Source organism: Mytilus edulis, chromosome 4, assembly GCF_963676685.1.
Source record: "Mytilus edulis chromosome 4, xbMytEdul2.2, whole genome shotgun sequence".
Lineage (NCBI taxonomy): Eukaryota > Metazoa > Mollusca > Bivalvia > Mytilida > Mytilidae > Mytilus > Mytilus edulis.
The window spans coordinates 49,399,881-49,418,335 of record NC_092347.1 but is presented as its reverse complement, the minus strand read 5'-3'; the positions used below and the strand labels follow the sequence as shown (position 1 = coordinate 49,418,335).

At 33.7% G+C, this 18,455-nt stretch overlaps 1 protein-coding gene and 1 long non-coding RNA gene across 2 annotated transcripts in view; one reads left to right on the top strand and one right to left on the bottom strand.

Annotated features, from left to right (window-relative positions):
• The window catches only part of LOC139519895 (erythroid differentiation-related factor 1-like), a 495,405-nt gene that overhangs the window by 451,725 nt on the left and 25,225 nt on the right, over positions 1–18,455 (top strand). The gene's annotated exons all lie outside the window — the stretch shown is intronic.
• LOC139518461 (uncharacterized) lies at positions 12,014–16,663 on the bottom strand. The gene is made up of 3 exons (XR_011663356.1): positions 16,512–16,663; positions 13,365–13,459; positions 12,014–12,470 (listed from the first exon to the last, which is right to left on the bottom strand). It is a non-coding gene; the product is annotated as an uncharacterized lncRNA (long non-coding RNA).

Below are 18,455 nucleotides of genomic sequence, written 5' to 3'. Positions count from 1 at the left end.
TAAATTTGGCTGTACATGTACCTTTAGAAAACAAATCAAAAACGGTATTTCACATCCTAAATTTTACGGTAATATTGTACTAGAAGCGCGGAAACCCATTAGTAATCCGTATAAACCCATCGAACCTTTTAAACAAAGTTATAATTAAAAGTTATCTTATTAATTTGTAATAAGATTTCAATACAAATAAATAAAAGGCATGCAGGGCAGTTATCTGACGAGGTCAACACTAAACATATGATAATAATGACATCGACCAAAATGCACCACGGAAGTGTAATTATGAGTATAAAATTATACAGAAGTCATATAAGAGTTGGAGAATTTTCCACAGATAAGTAACAAAAAAAATATTTAACTATGAGGTATACTGAAAATATAAAGGACTATATAGAATAAAAAAATTGTTTCAAAAAATGAGAATAACATCAACAACTGCTTAATTTCCATTGTTTAGGCGGTGGTGCTTTGGTGTAAGAGAAAACTAACTTTAATACAAAAGATTATGTGGCTCTTTTTACGGAACTTCTTGAAAAAAGTAATGCATTTCAGAACAACTTACGATCATTTTCACCATAAAGTAATTATTTTACGACGAAAGAGTCTTATAAAGAGATGTATACCGATAAACGTTTAATCGTAGTACGCCAAATACGTGCATAATTATCCGCGCAACCATATTAAGGTAACGCGCGATAATGTATGCTGCAATGTCGTTTACAGAATGATAGTCTGGTTCCCGTACGGCATTTGAATATTTGTATATTCCGAAGGAAAACTAAATATTTACGGAGGGAACAAACTCAACAGAATGTCGATTCAAATTTCGTGTGACTGATAAATATGGAAAATGTATACATACTTATAATTATACTAACGATAGAATACCTATTTGGTTTCAAGTTTACAGAATGTGTTACGATGAACAAGTTGAAAACCTTCAAACGACTGCGTTTTAACGAACATAGCACACAAAGATCATTAAAGGGTACCAGAGATTTCAGCTGGGTCGAACTGGTACCTGGAAAACATATTTGAGATGCTATACTCAATCCATCGACGAAGGAGTTAAGAATAATTGGACTTTTCTTGGCTGCACATAAGTATTTTGAAGTTGATAGACGGTATACCGTTCATCATCACAGTTTGAGAAGCCGAAATTTTACAAACATTTTCCGATCCCACGTCTTCGTGAGCGACACCAGGCCGTAGTAGGAGCATGTGAATTAGGATATTTACCATGCGTAGAAGAAATTTTCAAAACGGCTAATCATTCTGGTTCTCTTGCCAAAATCCACAAAAATTTTGGTAAAAATGCCATAAGCTATGCATCTTATCATCCATTTAAAGATAGCCTAGAACTGTTCCGTTACAGGGTAACAGAGTTATTACATGTGTTGGTTCACTGAAATGAGAGAAGATGTGCTTGCTTTGCCGGGCACTAATAAGTGTTTTAAAGATTTAAATGAAACAGAAGAGGCAGGTAGAAAGAACATAAAAGACTTTAGAAGTAAGGTAAACATTTCAGATGACTATTCGATTTTTACATGTGCGTACTTGTGGTTCTGTCCTGACTCTTGTTATGGTAAATCTTCCGGAGGAAACGTAAAAAGTAAAGAAGAAGCCCTAAACGACCATTTAAATCCTTGTGGAGAATTGCAAAAGAAATACTGTCTTTGGGGTATTGGTAAAAACAAAAATTTCGAAGACTTGGTAAGAAATAAATTCAATTATTCATGCGACTGTGAGTTTGGGAAAAAAAGGTATGGTATGGAGTGCCATGTACAGTTTCTGTGTTGACAGGGACGAATGATATGAAGAAGACTACGATTGCCCAACAGATCAAATTTGTAGGAACACTGTAGGTAGTAATATGTGTACATATCGGACTGGATACTACCTGGACAAGAATGCAACTCATTGTAAGAGACATGATCTGTTAAATGCAGCAGCTGTTTCTGCCCTGGAGAGAAAAAAGACAGAAAAGGCTGTGGAGAAAAAGAAAAAAGAGGGAGGTTCCCTGTATGTCTTAAAACTGTTGGTAGAAATTATAAGAGGTCATTGTTCTATAGATACCGTTTCAAAACCTTTGTTAATACTGTGTTATACTTTGCTTTTGCTGTTAGTTCTTTAAGAGTAATTTATATGCATGTGTGTAAGTCATTTTTTATAACAAATGTACTTATGAAAGCACTGTAACTTTGATTAAGAATTACTTTTATTGTACGTCATGGCCTTTTCGAAAGTGCGTCCACTGCATATGTACCACAGTGAGGCGTGGTCGGTGGGATTTTATGGTAAGTTAAATTAAATTCATCCATTGACTGGGACAATTTAGGTGAACGTTTGTATGTAACGACCACTGCTCACTATGTTCTTTTTAAAGACACTTAAACTATGGGGTCACCAAAGGTTCTCAACAGCTTAATAAAGTTATTCGAAAAACTAATCAGAAATAACACGATGTTTTGATTTATATCAATTATATAAATCAAAACATAAAGGTTATTCCTGATTAATTTTTTGAATTATTTTATAATTAAAGGCGTTAAGAAACCTTTGGTGACCCCACAGTTTAAATGTCTATCGTAGGTACGTCGTAAACAGTAGTCGTTCATGTAAATTGTCCCAGTCAATGGATGAATTTAATATGTCAATCAATGGCCACAGCCACACTGTTTTGAATGTCATTCTAATATGTTCTAGGTTCTAGTCGTCTATTTTTATCTATAAAATCTGTTCAATTTCGATCATCCTTATTATTATGTTGCCAATTTTTTTCTAAAAAAAATATTAAAGGTTACTTGATCTTACTTCAATTCAAAGCATTCTCTGTGCAAGAGCTGCTGGAATGTTGTAATACATAAATGGAAAAGTCACACTTGGATCACCTTCCTTAAAAATCATTCTCGAACTATTTAATTTGATGTTTATGTACATGTGTTTTGTTTGTTAAAGGTCAGTTGGATCGATAGTGCAAACTATTTACGTTCCAGGGGCGGATCCAGGATTTTAGGTTTGGGGAGGGAGGGGATGGGGCGAAAAATTAAATTTTCGTTTTTTTTTCAAGGTAAATTATCGAAATATTCTTTATTAAGCTGAGGAAACCCCATGCCTTTCAAATTTTAGGGGGCACAAGCCCGCCAGGCCCCGTCTGAATCCGCCCCTGAAAACTTAAACATCAAACTTTGACTAATTCAGTGACTGGATATCTTGAATATTGTAAAATCTGAAGTTAACAGATTTTTTCCCCATTTTTAATATGAAGTCCTAGAATTATGTCTACCTCAGACAATTAATTAAGTAAATGTCGTCGAGAATAGAGGTACAATCGGACTGATTTATAAATGACATACTAGTATACGAATTTTGATTGCCTGCTAAATATTAATAGAAATGATCACGTTTATGTCAATAATAGTAAAGACCAATCGGCTTGGAGTCAATGTAGGGGGACATGTCTTCCTACAGACTGTTACCTTTGGAACTAGTACGGTAAAAATCCGTCCCCGAGAGTCGGTCTAGTACAGAACAGGATTAAAATTCGTATCAAATTAACATGCACTCGTCCCATTATGCATGTTATACTAGTCATTGGAAATCAAACACCAATCCATATTTTCATCCATGCTTTTTTTTAGAAATCAAAGCTTAATGAAAGAAATCATTGAAAATTGAGCAACTATACCCCTCATCTTTTTAAAAACTTTTAAAAGTGGCTTATCATTCATTCATATCTCTCAAGTAAAAAAGTAAAAATCATTTCATTTTCAAATGTGTTCTGTGTGTGTAGCCGTAAAGTATATTAATGATACGATGTTGACTACCAAAAACTAGGTCTATTTATTACCGAAGAACAGAAAACGAGAAAAGGGATGATCGCTCCTCAGTTTCAAAATAACAAGCTTTATAAATAAACCTAGTCTTGTATGATTTTTAATTTTAGTTTCTTGTGTATAATTCGGAGTTTAGTATGACGTCAATTATCACTGTACTAGTAAACATATTTTTAGGGGCCAGCTGAAGGACACCTACGGGTGCGGGAATTCTCTCTACATTGAAGACCCATTGGTGGCCTTCGGCTGTTGTCTGCTCTATGGTCGGGTTGTTGTCGCTTTGACACATTCCCCATTTCCTTTCACAATTTTACTGTTATAAATTTACATTATTTAAATAACAGAACTTAATAAACAGCTGCGCCACGAGCGCATGATACACCCGTCGTTTTGTGTGTGAAGTTTTATGCGATATTCATACATAGTTTCTGAGATACAAAAAACTCAATAACTCTAAAATAAAATTTTGAATCATCACCAAAAAGTATACAGATCTTTAGATTAATATAATTCTGATATCATTTTCAAATTAGGGAATGCGTTGATATGATTGGTCGAGAGGACTTCCGGTAGTTGTTCTTGAAGTTGTTTATTTTTCGATATACGACGTTGACCGAACCAATGTAAACAAAATGGCGGCGATAATAACACAATCCGGATCGACGCTAAAAAAACGTTTTGCGTTAATCGTTTTTTTTGTGACGTCATTTCTAGCGTGCGTCAAGATGGCAATGGTGATGCCCTAGTAGCGTTATTGAAGATAGTAAGCAGTAAAAACAGAAAACATAAACCGTGAGTATTTTTTTAGATATTCAAAATAATTCTTCATCTGCCAATATTATCAATACCTATCAAAAAATTGAGATAAATAAATGAAGATAAAATCAACGGCATCATATGAGCCATCATATAAAACCTCAGTGCATTTCGTTTTTTCACACGTGATTTCCACGTGACCACCATCATTAAGGGGCAGGTGGATACAACACATACGGGGCAGGTTGTGACAGTGTCACAACCTACCCCATTACATTTTAATTTCAACTATTTCTTCCATTTTGACATCATTAATGACATTATCAATCCATAAAGGAATACACACATTCCGTAAAACTTTAGTTAAACACTAAATTGTATTTTGAAATAAAAATCGTTCTTGTAATAGACATAAGATTAGATATACTGTAGGGACAAATGAATGTTCTGCAACAGAAATAACAAATATGCCTATTTGAGCAACATTTGCTTATGCCTTACATGCATCTGTAATGCAAACACTAAAATGGATGTGCACACAGACAACAAGATCGTATACTACACGTAACATGACAGTGCTAAATTGAATATATAGATGATATGAATATGTCTTATAAAACATAACATCTTCATCCATTCTTTAAGAAATTATTCTTTTTAACTTTTCAGGTCAACATGACAAGAACGCATGTTCGTAAAACAAATAGAGGAACAACACCACATGGAATAATGGAAAGAGCAATGATTTGCGTAGTTAAAGAACACCGTAGTGTGAGATCGGCAGCGTCTGAGTTTGAAATTAATCACATGACCTTGATCAGATTCATAAAGAAATGCACAGAAGCTGGTTCCAGTAATGTAACAGTTGGTTACTTTGGTAACAGGAAAGTTTTCAATGACTTACAAGAGCAAGCACTGGAAAGATATTTACTGAATGCCTCTTACATCTACTTTGGACTCACACCTAAAGAAGTTAAAAGACTTGCATATGAATGTGCAGAGAAGTTCTCCATACACATGCCACAATCATGGGTTGAAAACAAGTGTGCAGGAGTAGATTGGTTTCTTCTGTTTATGCGGAGACATCCTAATCTATCTATTAGAACGCCAGAAGCCACTAGTCTGTCAAGGACAACTAGTTTCAACCACACCAATGTAAATTTGTTTTTTACAAAGCTTGGAGAAATGATGGATCGATATAAATTCATTGCTTCTGATATCTGGAATATAGATGAGACAGGTATTACCACAGTACAAAAGCCATCCAAAACTGTCGGTGCTAAAGGAGTAAAGCAAGTAGGAGGTATAACGTCTGCTGAGAGAGGTTATCTTGTTACTGTATGCGGATCCGTAAATGACATTGGGAACACTGTACCACCCATGATGATTTTCCCTAGAAAGCACTTCAAAGACCACTTTATTAGAGATGGACCTCAAGGAGTTTGTGGTGGAGCCCATCCATCCGGTTGGATGACAGCTGAGAATTTTCTCATTTTTCTACAACACTTTGTAAAGCACACCAAACCCATTACAGCACACCCTGTTTTACTTTTGTTAGATAAACACAATTCTCATCTTGCTGTAACAACACTTGCCTTTTCAAAACTCAATGGAATTGTAATGCTTTCATTCCCTCCGCATTGTTCCTACAAGCTTCAACCATTGGACAGGACTGTGTATGGTCCATTGAAAAGATACGTTGCAACAGCACAGGATTGTTGGCTGAGAAATAACCCTGGAAAGCCAATGACTATATATGACCTACCTGGGATCTTGAGAGAGTCTTGGCCGAATGCTGCTACACCAAGAAATATCATAAATAGGTTCAGAGTAAGTGGAATACTTCCAATAAATCCTGATGTTTTTGAAGATACTGACTTCGCACCTTCATATGTAACAGACAGACCAATGCAAACCAGTTCTGATGACTTGACACAAAGCCTGAGAACAAATGAGCGACGAATCTCCACCCACTGTGCCGAATAGTAATACAAATTAAAAAGAGTCAAATGATAATCAACCAGAAGAAGCAGATGAGCAACACGAGGGAGAAAAATCAAATGAAGAACAAGACAAAACGGATAACAATCAAGAACAGAGAGGTGACCCTAACGAAGAATCTAATTGGCAAAAATATCTTCAGGAACGAAAACGAGTTCTTGTAAACGTCAGAGGTGACAGATATTGCCTGGTTTATGCATTTTAGATTTGCATGGAAGCAGAGTTAAATGAAAAAATCGGGACTGAAGAGATATTTCAAAACCTGAGAGTTGAAGCTAATAGAAATAAAAACTTCTACGAGGATTTCATAACTGATGACCAAGATTTAATTACCGAGGTTAACAGTTACATTGACTAAAACAATTATATGTCTGGAACTGCGGATTTAATCCTGGTGCTGTTATGCAACGCGTATCAAGTCTGTCCCAATATAATAAGAGTTGAGAACAACAACATATCTCAGCTAACGCAGTTACCAACTACGTCATCGGCTGACAGAGAACGAACATGATCTATCTGGTTTTGACAGGATAACATGCAGTAGCACATTACAGTGCTACAGTCCGAGAGACAGCAGCAGGTCGTCAGGATCACCAAAAGAAAACAGCAACATCATTTGACCCAAGCGAAGTACGACCATTCCCAAAAGCACCTCCATTGAAAAACCCTAGAAAAACTTCAAGTAGAAAGAGGAAGACTGTTATTCTCATTGATACACCAGAAAAGAACGCACTTGAAGAGGAAGAAAAAAGAAAATGTCAGAAACAACAAAAGACTGTTAAACGAAAGTTGCCCCTCCAAAAAAGCACGAGAAGAACCAACAAACAGAAACAGATGAGGAAATCAAACAATTCAGACGACGAAGATGAATGTTATTGATTAGTATTGCCTAGAACCATATTCCAACAGTAAATCAAGAGAATCTTGGATTCAGTGCACTAGTTGCAAAGAATGGGCACATGAAGAATGCACCAAAGGAGACAAAATATTTATATGTCATAATTGTGACTATGATGAAGACTAGAAAGACGATATGGTGTACTGTTGATGCAAATATATTTAGACTTGAATATAAAAATTCTTGTTGAAACCTTATTTTTTTCTTTCATTTTATACAACAAAAAGGATTTACAAGATACCAAAGTCCAATGTAAATTAAGAAAAGTGGGAGTAAAATAAGTAGAAACTTGCATTACTCTAAAGAGAGAAAATAAATAAACAAGAACATTATTATCTTATTTCGAAAACCAGTTCCATTCCAAACGACAAAGCGCAAACGAAACAAACAAGAAAGGAAAAACAATGTTAACATTTAGCTTGAATAGCTTGTTTTCTCATATTTATATTCTATTGTTTCTGATTTCGTAAAAATATTTTTGTCAAACTTTTTATGCAATTCAAAATCCATGGGGAATTATTATATTGAAACAAGATATATACGTTTAACCACAAAATCAACAAATAGAAAGACCGATTAAAAAAAACTGTCATATCACTTACTTATGCAGAAGTTAAAACAATGGTGTATTGCATTGCAAAAAAATGTCTTTTAAAACAATATTCGTTGAATGCGAAAGATTTGAGTACTTTGTCCATGTCTTTTATCTACTGTCTGTTTCTATGTATGTTGGTGTTGTCTTTTGTTGCAGTTCAGTGTATCTGTTGTTCCACTGTTTTCCACCTATAGTTGATGTCTTTTCCTCGGTTTTAGTTTATTACCAGAATGTGATTTTGCTTAATCGAAGTATAACTATTGAACAGCGGGATACTACTGGTGCTTTTATTTTATACTTTATATCCACTTTTAAATATGGTCTTGGGCACACATAACAACATAAAAAGCAAACGTATACATTTGAGCATATAAATAGAGCTTTTTCATTAGTATGTATTTGTCACAACTTGCCCCAACCTATGTCACATCCAACCCCGCATATGGGGTAGTTTGTGACATGCCAGTGGCGTAGCTATGCTATTTTTAAGTGTACGCCCTAACCTCCGCGAGGGGTTTTAGAGCCCCAATCAGACCCAGGCTATAACACCTTCCAGTAGTAGGTTCGAGGCGGAGGCACATTTCTGTCATTAAAAAAGTTGAACATACCTTATAGACTACTTTTGTTTTATTTATCTTTTATGTTTACGGTATTCGTTGTGTTGATTTGAAATCTAATGGTCATTGGTGTTAGAGAAAATATCTAAACCACTTACTTTAAAATATGTTTAAAATGAACCGTGGCGTAAAGCCCCTTTTTGCACAAATGTCTATGAAATGATTAATTTCCAAGTTGTGTCGGTGCATTATGAACATTCGTAAAGGGTTCCATGTAACCGTGGTTCTCGCTAGATTACCGCTTCCCACCAAAATTGAATCATTTTATCAGTCCATTACACCTAGATTTTAAATAATCAAACATTTTCTTTAGATTTTTTTTCTTGATCTGGAATATTAACTCAGTTTACCCAAGTGTCATGACAATATCTGAAGGTTTTCAAAATTATCATGTAAAAATAATAAGCATAGAGAGTCTGTCAGCTGCTAAAAGATAAGTCCATATGTCAATTGAAAAATGGAAAAAAATATACTTTCAAAATTGTGCTTCAGACAAAAATCACAAACAAATTCTGCCAAAGTTTCATAAAATGAAGGGTAGGCAAAGTAATTGAAGTGTTACAAACTTCATCCACAGACTGTATCACTTGTTAACTGCAAACAGAAATTCCTTTTATCAGTAAAATACGGGAAAATTAAAAATATAAATTCATCATTATGGTCTGGATACTCTTATGAGAATAAAAAGCTCCTGTCCAACTTTCGTAAAATTTCATGAAGGATTGACAAAATTATTGATATTAAAATAAACTTTTACCACATATTGAACCTAAATGTTGACGCCGCCGATGAAATTTTCTTGTTTTCAAGTCAAAAATGTCGGCTCGGCTAAAATTCAAAGCACATATCGAATCTCAGCTGATTATGAATTTCTTTAAATGAAGGAAAGTAAGAAGACTTCCAAGAAGATTCAGACTATATCTGGCAGAAAAACTTTAACCAATATATAATACCGTACCATTTGATCAAAAGAAAATTTTGTCACTTTTATTGAACGGGTCGGAGGGGTCCTGCTACCGAATCCTAGGTTTAAGAACATGAAGTTCCGAGGTCCCAAATATAAAGAAATTTAAACCCCGTCATCCCGAAATTCAAAAAAAGAATTCCCGGATCCCGAAAGGATCAATCCCGAAATCCCGGACATTTGTATACCATAATATGTCCCGTCAAAATTTTGACGGGCGTATAAAAAGCAGAAAAAAATTACATGACCATGTCCTTGTTATTTAGATATCATCATTGAAAACTTGGCGGTAAATGATTCTCTCTAGATTTTTCTTACATTTAACATTGGCACCTTTTCTTACAAAAATTTGGAAAAAATGGCTTTTTCAAAACAATATTTTATACAATTATGAAAACAAAGTAGAGGTAAGTTGTCAAAAAAAATTTGACGCTACATGGATAAAACTAGAGTATTCCGAATGTCTAACAAAAAAGTTAAAAACAAGACTTTCAAACATCCTCAACTACAAACATTTGTTATTTGGTTTCATGTAAGGCAGCAACCATTTGATTTTCTGGGGGGGGGGGCTATGGTTTTTTTTTCTGTACAAACTTACGGCGAAAAACAATCTATTTTTTTCGCGACAAGTCGAAAACAATTTTTTTCTTTCAATTTTAGCATTACATATAGTGGCAGCTGAGGGTGAAACAAACAATTTGTTTTTCTCAGAATCAAAAACAAATTATTTTTTTCTCCAAAAACTGGAAACAAACTTTTTTTCCAAAAAAAACCATAGCCCCCCCCCCCCCCCCCCCCGAGAAAATCAAATGGTTGCTGCCTAAAGATGCTTTATCGTGTGACGCGTTTTCAGATTCATTTCTAATCTTATCCCTGCTCTATGAATACTTGTATACTTTATTATATTCATTACAACATATTGGCTAAGTATGAAATTTTCGTCGCATTTTTCGAGAAAACTATTTTCCTTTAATTTGTTATCAGACCCCATTTGAACATCTTTAACCTTGTGATGCATATTCATAACCATTGCTCTTCAACTTCGTGTTCACTGTATATGTAAAGCACCGTCAGCGAGACAATCATGTATACTTTGCAGTGAGTAACTGTGTAATATATTCATACAATTTTAGACTTGTGGCGATGTAAAGCTGGACACATGGTATAAACAGTACACTCTGTGTAATATATTCATAGGGCTGTATAGCCAGTCAAGGTCGTTAAACACTTCCATATATATATAACACTGGACACTTTTAATTTGCAAAACACTCATTTGCAAATCCGCCGCCGCCTCAAACAAGAGCTACAATGTCATGAATATAACCAAAATGTGCGGAATTACATGGGATTCAATAATTTCATTGGTTTTCTACTGTTACTAGCATATTTATTTTGCTATTTGATTTATAAAAACATGGGATTTTCAATATCCCATGGGACAGGGCAAAATCCCATGGGATTGACCATTATCCCATGGGATTTTGGTTAAATCCCATGGGATTTTTTTTTGTCCCATGGGATAATTGTAGTCCCATGGGATATTTGTTGTCCCATGGGACCAAAAAAATCCCATGGGACTTTAAATATCCCATGGGATTTTCAATATCCCATGGGACAAAATAAAATCCTATGGGATTAAAATTATAAATATATAGATATAAATATAAAGTTATGTGTATTGTTTTACACTAGTAATTTTGGGGCCCTTTATAGCTTGTTGTTCGGTGTGAGCTAAGGCTCCGTGTTGAAGGCCGTACTTTAACCTATAATGGTTTACTTTTTAAATTGTTATTTGTATGGAGAGTTGTCTCATTGGCACTCACACCACATCTTCCTATATCTATGTTACAATGAATGCTGTTTGGTACTAAAATGTTTTAAATGTATACAAGTTTTTTTATATTTTTTATACATACATAATATATATTTTTGATTTTAATTTTGTCACAAACATGTTTTTATATTTGTTTATATGACAATAAAGATTAAATTCTTATTTTGGAATGTATAATAATATTTACAGTCAAAGAGTAAAGTCCTTTCACTAAAACAAAATGATGAAATGTCTAAATAAATGAAAAAATTGTTTTGAAATTATTGTCTTGTTTATTCTATTATCATGAAAAATAGAACTGAAAAAATATTTCATATTCTGACTGAATAGTTTACTCTTTTCATGAGGTAAGATTTTCTTTGTTATAGTTTCATTGCAATACTTGTATATGCAAACAATTTGAATTATATACCTTTGTGGTGTACATAATAGTATGCTCATATTTGCAAATTTATAATATAAACACTTTCTGTTAAAGTTTTTGTTTTCTTTATTCTCAACTTGCTATGTACAATTATTCAGTCCACTATTTAAGAGTGAAGTCAATTAATAATTTCATTCACTAGAATATTCCTGCAATTCTTTGACAAATCATTTTTTCAATCTGTTCTTCAAAGATCTTCCTCGGTACATCTTTATTGAATGGAGTGATTCAAATGAGAAGACAAAGCAAGTTTATTTGGACAACAACATACTTATATTTTGTTCATTCGTTCCATCTTTCAATTGATAATTACATTGTTGTATTTATATGATCAAGTTCTTGTGCATCAATGATCGTGATGATATGACTCCTTTTTGTTTATAGTCATCATGTTGAAATTTCCTCTTTCAAATAAATGTAGGAAAAAACACGTTCCATTTCAAATTAATAAAAAGTCGCATTATGGAGAAAAATATCAACTTTAAGTTTTCCGTTCAGTATTGATCTGTTGAATGATGACCATAAAAATCGAGATGTCTGACCTACAAATACAAAAAAATCAAAAATTATCAGTGAAGAGATCAATAAAATGGCTATTTTATCATGTTTATGAATATTATGATAAACTTTCATTTGAATATTCAAGTACTAAATTACAGAAATCGCTTAAATTTTATAATAGTTTAGTTTAAGTACAGCTTATTTAAAAATTATAGTAAAAAAATATAGGCCACCGATGAGTTAAAAAAGATATTACATTTCTAATGCCAAAAAAATGGCATTTTGCACCAAAGGGAGATAATTTGGAGCTTTTTCAATGATATGTACATTTTAAAAGTCACCTGGGGCCGAACCGAATTGATAGTTTTGAATGATTTGGTGTACCATATGATAAAGTAACAACTAATAAAGTTATAAATAAAATGACTTATGAAAAAAAAATATTAAATATTTTTCTGAAATTGTTATACCCTAGAGTCTCCTTAAATGTCATTTGATCTCTATTGGAGAAATGTCTCATTGGAAATCAGACTGCTAAGTGCTTCTTATTTTTATATCAACCCAGCCATATTATACCCGTCCAATATCAGGAGCTTGTACATAGTTCAGTGGTTGATGTTGGTTCATATCCGTCATTTTTATTTTTCATAATTTTTTGTTTTTATAAATTAGTCTGGTATATTTGACGTTCGAATTGATGCCTTGTTTCAAATTTGGTTAGTGTTGTCTTTTATAGATTACTATAACATGTATAGGGTATGGGTTTTCTCATTTATACTTACAGGTCATCAATGGCCTCTAATAAGTAATTACAATGCTTACATCCACTAAATTGAACTCTGATGGATAGTTTTCTCATTCATCATACCACATCTTATTTTTATAAGTATTTAATCATTATTCAAGGACAAAAACTTTTATAACAGTGGACTTACCATTTAGGCTTTGTTGACCTCTGTAAATCTAATTTTGTTGATAATTTCTTCTGTTTATAGTTTCGCCTTTATCTTTAATGTTCTTGCTTCTTGCCCTACACATAAAAGGGTAAACCTCATTTAATAACAAAAATAATATACAGCTACTGTCTTTTGATAAGGTAAATATGCGGTTTTATTGACTATTCACTGAGGCTGATGTCCGAAGTGAATATCAGTTTTTCAAGCGTCAATTAAACCCCATATTTAACGAAAAAAAATCCAGTAATTGTTTTATTCCATATTCCGAGAGAAGAAAACATATACCAAAACAAATTTTACATGAAACATTTTACCATAACGTTGCATGTACAAGCGCCTGATGTTAAGCGCGGCGAATAACACTTTCCCAGGTGAATATGCTTTTTTTATTCAAAATCAAATTCGTATAGAGAAACCTACTAAAATAATACCAATATGGAATAACTACTATTACATAATTAGTAGGCAACTGAAAATTTTGCCTTATTTGTATATAACGTCAACTTACTCATCATTCTTGCTGTTCATTATCATGAATATTATCATTATTCTATGAATATGAGGTCACAGTAAAATTAACCCTGGCAGGCAGACATCTTCTTTTTTTATATGATACCTTGTAGTCATTCTATACAACAACAAGTAGACCTATGCTTAGAAAATCTGATAAAATGACAAAACCAAGAAAACTTATCATTGACCAAAGAACCATAAAATGCGGTCATGGTTATATGAATCTGACATTCAGACATGCACACCTTACAATTGTTTCATATAAATTTACCAAATATAATCTACCTTAACTTTAAACATATATGATAAACTGTCAAAACAATGCAGTGTTTCATTGCCCAATGAACCATGAAAATGAGGTCAAGTTCATATAAAATATGGCAGACAGACATGTGCATCTTTCAATCTTTTCATTCACTAAATAAAGGGGCCTTATTTCTTACAGTATCCGGAAAATAGACCAAACCACAAAAACGAAACATTTTCAAAGTTCCTTATACCCTGCCAATTTGTTATGGATGTGCCTGTTCCAAGTCAGGATCCTATAATTCAGTGATTGTCGTTTATTTATGTGTAACATATCTGTTCTTCAATTTTTAGTTCATAAATAAGGTTGTTAGTTTTCAACTTTCAACTTGGCTATCATGTGTAAAATCATACAAGTGTTTGGTAAACAGGAAGTTGTCCAGCGATGAATATGAAAACGCATCACACGGTATAGCTGACTTATATAAACCCTGAAACCAAATTTCAGAAATCCTTGTATTGTAGTTCCTGAGAAAAATGGGACAAAAAAATATTCATCGGACGGACGGACTGATGGACTGACAGAAGGATGGATGGACAGAGAGAGAGGTAAAACAGTATACCCCCCCTTTTTTAAAGTTGGGGTATAATTTTAAAACGGGGGTATAAAAACCGTTGCAAGATGTCAAAACAAAAAGAAGTAACCTAATTCTTACTTGTTAAGGGCTACCAAAAAAGATTTATTTATTGTCGGTTATTCATATATATCAATACAACATAAGCTCTGTAGAGCTTTTATCCCACATACATATATGACAAGCACAATACATGAAACATAAAGCTCATCACTGAGATAGAAGTCTCAGATAGAGGGAGACACGGTCAACCAAACTCCCCTATTCAACCTGAATGTAGGACAGAAAGTCACAGGACAAAAAGTCACGGTCAAAAAGTCACACATTGTCACAGGACAAAAAGTCACAATTCAGTTTTGAGATTATTTTTCTTTGAACAAGAAAATACTCTTTTTGTATTTTTCTTGAAGTTTTATACATGAACATGATGTAGCAACTTAAATGTAATTAAAATTTATTAAAAACAAATTAATCGGTGCATTAGGTTTGCGCACATTACCATTACATTTGCGCACAAAAATCATTAGGTTTGTGTGCAGCTTTTGATTACATTTGCATGCATTTTTTTACATGTAAATATATAAAAAAAGTTATGGTATGATTGCCTTTTACAGCTGACTATCATGACTATGCAGCATGGGCTTGCTCATTGTTGAAATCCGTACAGTGACCTATAGTTGTTAATGTATGTGTCATGTTGGTCTCTTGTGGACAGTTGTCTCATTGGCAATCATACCACATCTTTTTTATATTGGTTCATTGTTGAAGGCTGTAAAGACCTATAGTTGTTAATGTCTGTGTCATTTTGGTCTCTTGTGGACAGTTGTTTTATTGGCAATCATACCTCATCTTCTTTTTTATATTATGAATAATTTCCTTAAATCAAAAATGAGTATATGTAATAAAAAGAAGATATTTCAAAATCTTTTTCGTTTATATTCAAACAATTGTCAACAAATTGTTTGTGACTTTTTGCATGTTTTGTCCTATCAACTTTGTGACTTTATGTCTGACATTAGTCCAAATAATTATGACGTTTTTCTGAGACGTAGGAAGGCGTCCCAGAAAAAAAAAATAGCCTTGCCAGACGTCATAATTATTTGGACTAGTCTGACTTTTTGTCCTGTAACTTTTTGTCGGAATGTCCTGTGACTTTCTGTTCGTTTACCTTCCATCTTAATCAGTGAACTGAATAATTGTTTTTTGCAGAAGTCCGGGGAATGTTAAAACAAGTGAAACTGCGAGCTACTGCTCACTGATGATACCCCCGCCGCAAGTGGATAATTTTAATAGTGTAAAAATATGTAAGTGTTCGGTAAACAGGAAGTTGTCGAGTGATGAATCTGAAAACGCATCACACGGTATAGCTGACTTATATAAATCCGGAAACCAAATTTCAGAAACCTTGTATTGTAGTTCCTGAAAAAATGTGACGAAAATTTTCAACTTGGCTATCATTTGCAAAATCATACAAGTGTTCGGTAAACAGGAAGTTGTCAAGTGATCAATCTGAAAACGCATCACACGGTATAGCTGACTTAGATAAACCCTGAAACCAAATTTCAGAAATCCTTGTATTGTAGTTCCTGAGAAAAATGCTACGAAAAATATTCATGGGACGGACGGACTGACGGAAGGACAGACAGAGGTAAAACAGTATACCCCCCCCCCCCCCTTTTTTTTTAAAGCGGGGGTATAAAAACACATGTGTAAATTGAGAGTCAACACTTACACATGGACTACACAATACTTTTTTCAGAATGTCAGCAAAAAAGATTCACTGGTGATAGGGGAGTGTAACCGATGAATTGATCCTGAATCAGATAAGATTTTCCCGGTACGTCTAAACACCGCTCAGGAGGACATCCTGAGTGCACACATGCAGGACATACAAAGTGCACTCAGGACCTATATAGTCGTCGTATCTGCACACAGGATGGATGTATACATTCGTTATACACTTCTCATTTTAGAGTTAAATTTGCAAGTAACGGCCGTGGAACCTCTTAAGATTTTAAAATAATAATGCTACTAAAAATATATTATTTCCCCCATGTTTCGCATTTTTTTCGCAATAATTATTAAATCTTTTAGTGAATATAAATGATGACGAGGGCCTCACGAATAAATATAAATATGAAATACTTGAACATCGATTAGCATAGATCGAGCAGCAGAATAAACTTGCGATCCACATTGACAATGACATAAATCTCGAAGTTATTTACGATAATACAGACTGTGCTCCTGAATAAAGTTGTTAAATACATTAATTTGTGTTTTTTACTTCTACAAGAAATTTGAATCAAATGCTAATAACGCACCATTTGCTGAGCAGAGAATCATTCTAAGCCAGGAACAGTCTATACTAACTGACAACAGTAAGAATAGAAAGTCTCTGTAAAAAGGCAGTCAAATCCAACAGAACTGTAACTTAATGATACATGTACATCAAGTTCCAGCACCTCACCAAGCACCCTTGCCTTGCACACTGAGATGGCAAACTGGTGTGTGTCAGTATTTTAATATAAAACTGCGTAGGTTCATATCGTTTGATTCAACGTTCGTTTGGATATTTTTTTAGGATCGTTGTAAAATTATATCTAAATCTTTGTTAAAATACGATTTTAAATTGTTCAATTCTTTGTATTTCATAATTTTGTCAAAGTCTACTTTTTAAAGTTTTAAATTTTAAAGAAAAAATGAATATTCCATTTTGATTTGAAGAAAATCTTTTTGAACTGTCATGACATGGTGTTGCAAAGCTGATTACAGGTAACTATAACATACAGTAATTTTCCATTACGACAGTGCGTGTATTCTCGGGTGTGTATAACGTATAGTTTTCTACAGAACATCCTGTCTACGTGTAATACAGATTGATGACATTATACAACATTTCTGTTGTTAAATGTGATAAGGTATCTGTGTCCATTCCCTATTTCAACACCACTAATTTTTCGAAAAAAAAAAAATAATCAAAACATCATTTATATGAAATTAAGAAGAAAAGTAGTAAACATAATTTCAATTTTGCATGAAAAAAAAAAGGTGAGAAAACGTATACATGTATGAAGATGTGTTTAAAAAGACCCATTGGCTTTATTTCACACTAGGACCAAAGATAACTAGAACTAAGCAATGGTTGATCCAGAAATTTTCATAAGTGGGGACTCATTGACTACCTTAGAGGGGTCACGTCCAGTGATGCTTCCGTGATTCCCTATATAATCTACCATTTGTTTCCCATGATTTAGGGGGGAAACTAAACCCGCCTCTGCTAATTGGGAAGTCATTTGGTCTGATAAGGGGGGAGGGGGTGGTTCCAACCATATGTCCCCATTCAAATGCATTGATCGTTCAAAAAAGGGGGTGGTTATGCCAAAACCTGCAAATATATTTTAGGCAGAAAGAAACATTTATATTCGGTGATTTTTACACTAAACGTTTTCGTAATTTGTTTTAAAAATATTAATAAGTACATGTACATATGATAGTTTTATCAAGGATTTGTATAGTAACTGGTTTAATAAAGTCCCCTTGATGAAATTTAAAAGGCGAGACGCTAATTAATAAACTATCTATCTATCGGCATGCGCCGTTATTTGGAATACGTCACGGATGCATGACCGATGATCATATTCAATATAATCATTTGAATTTGGTCAATTGATCT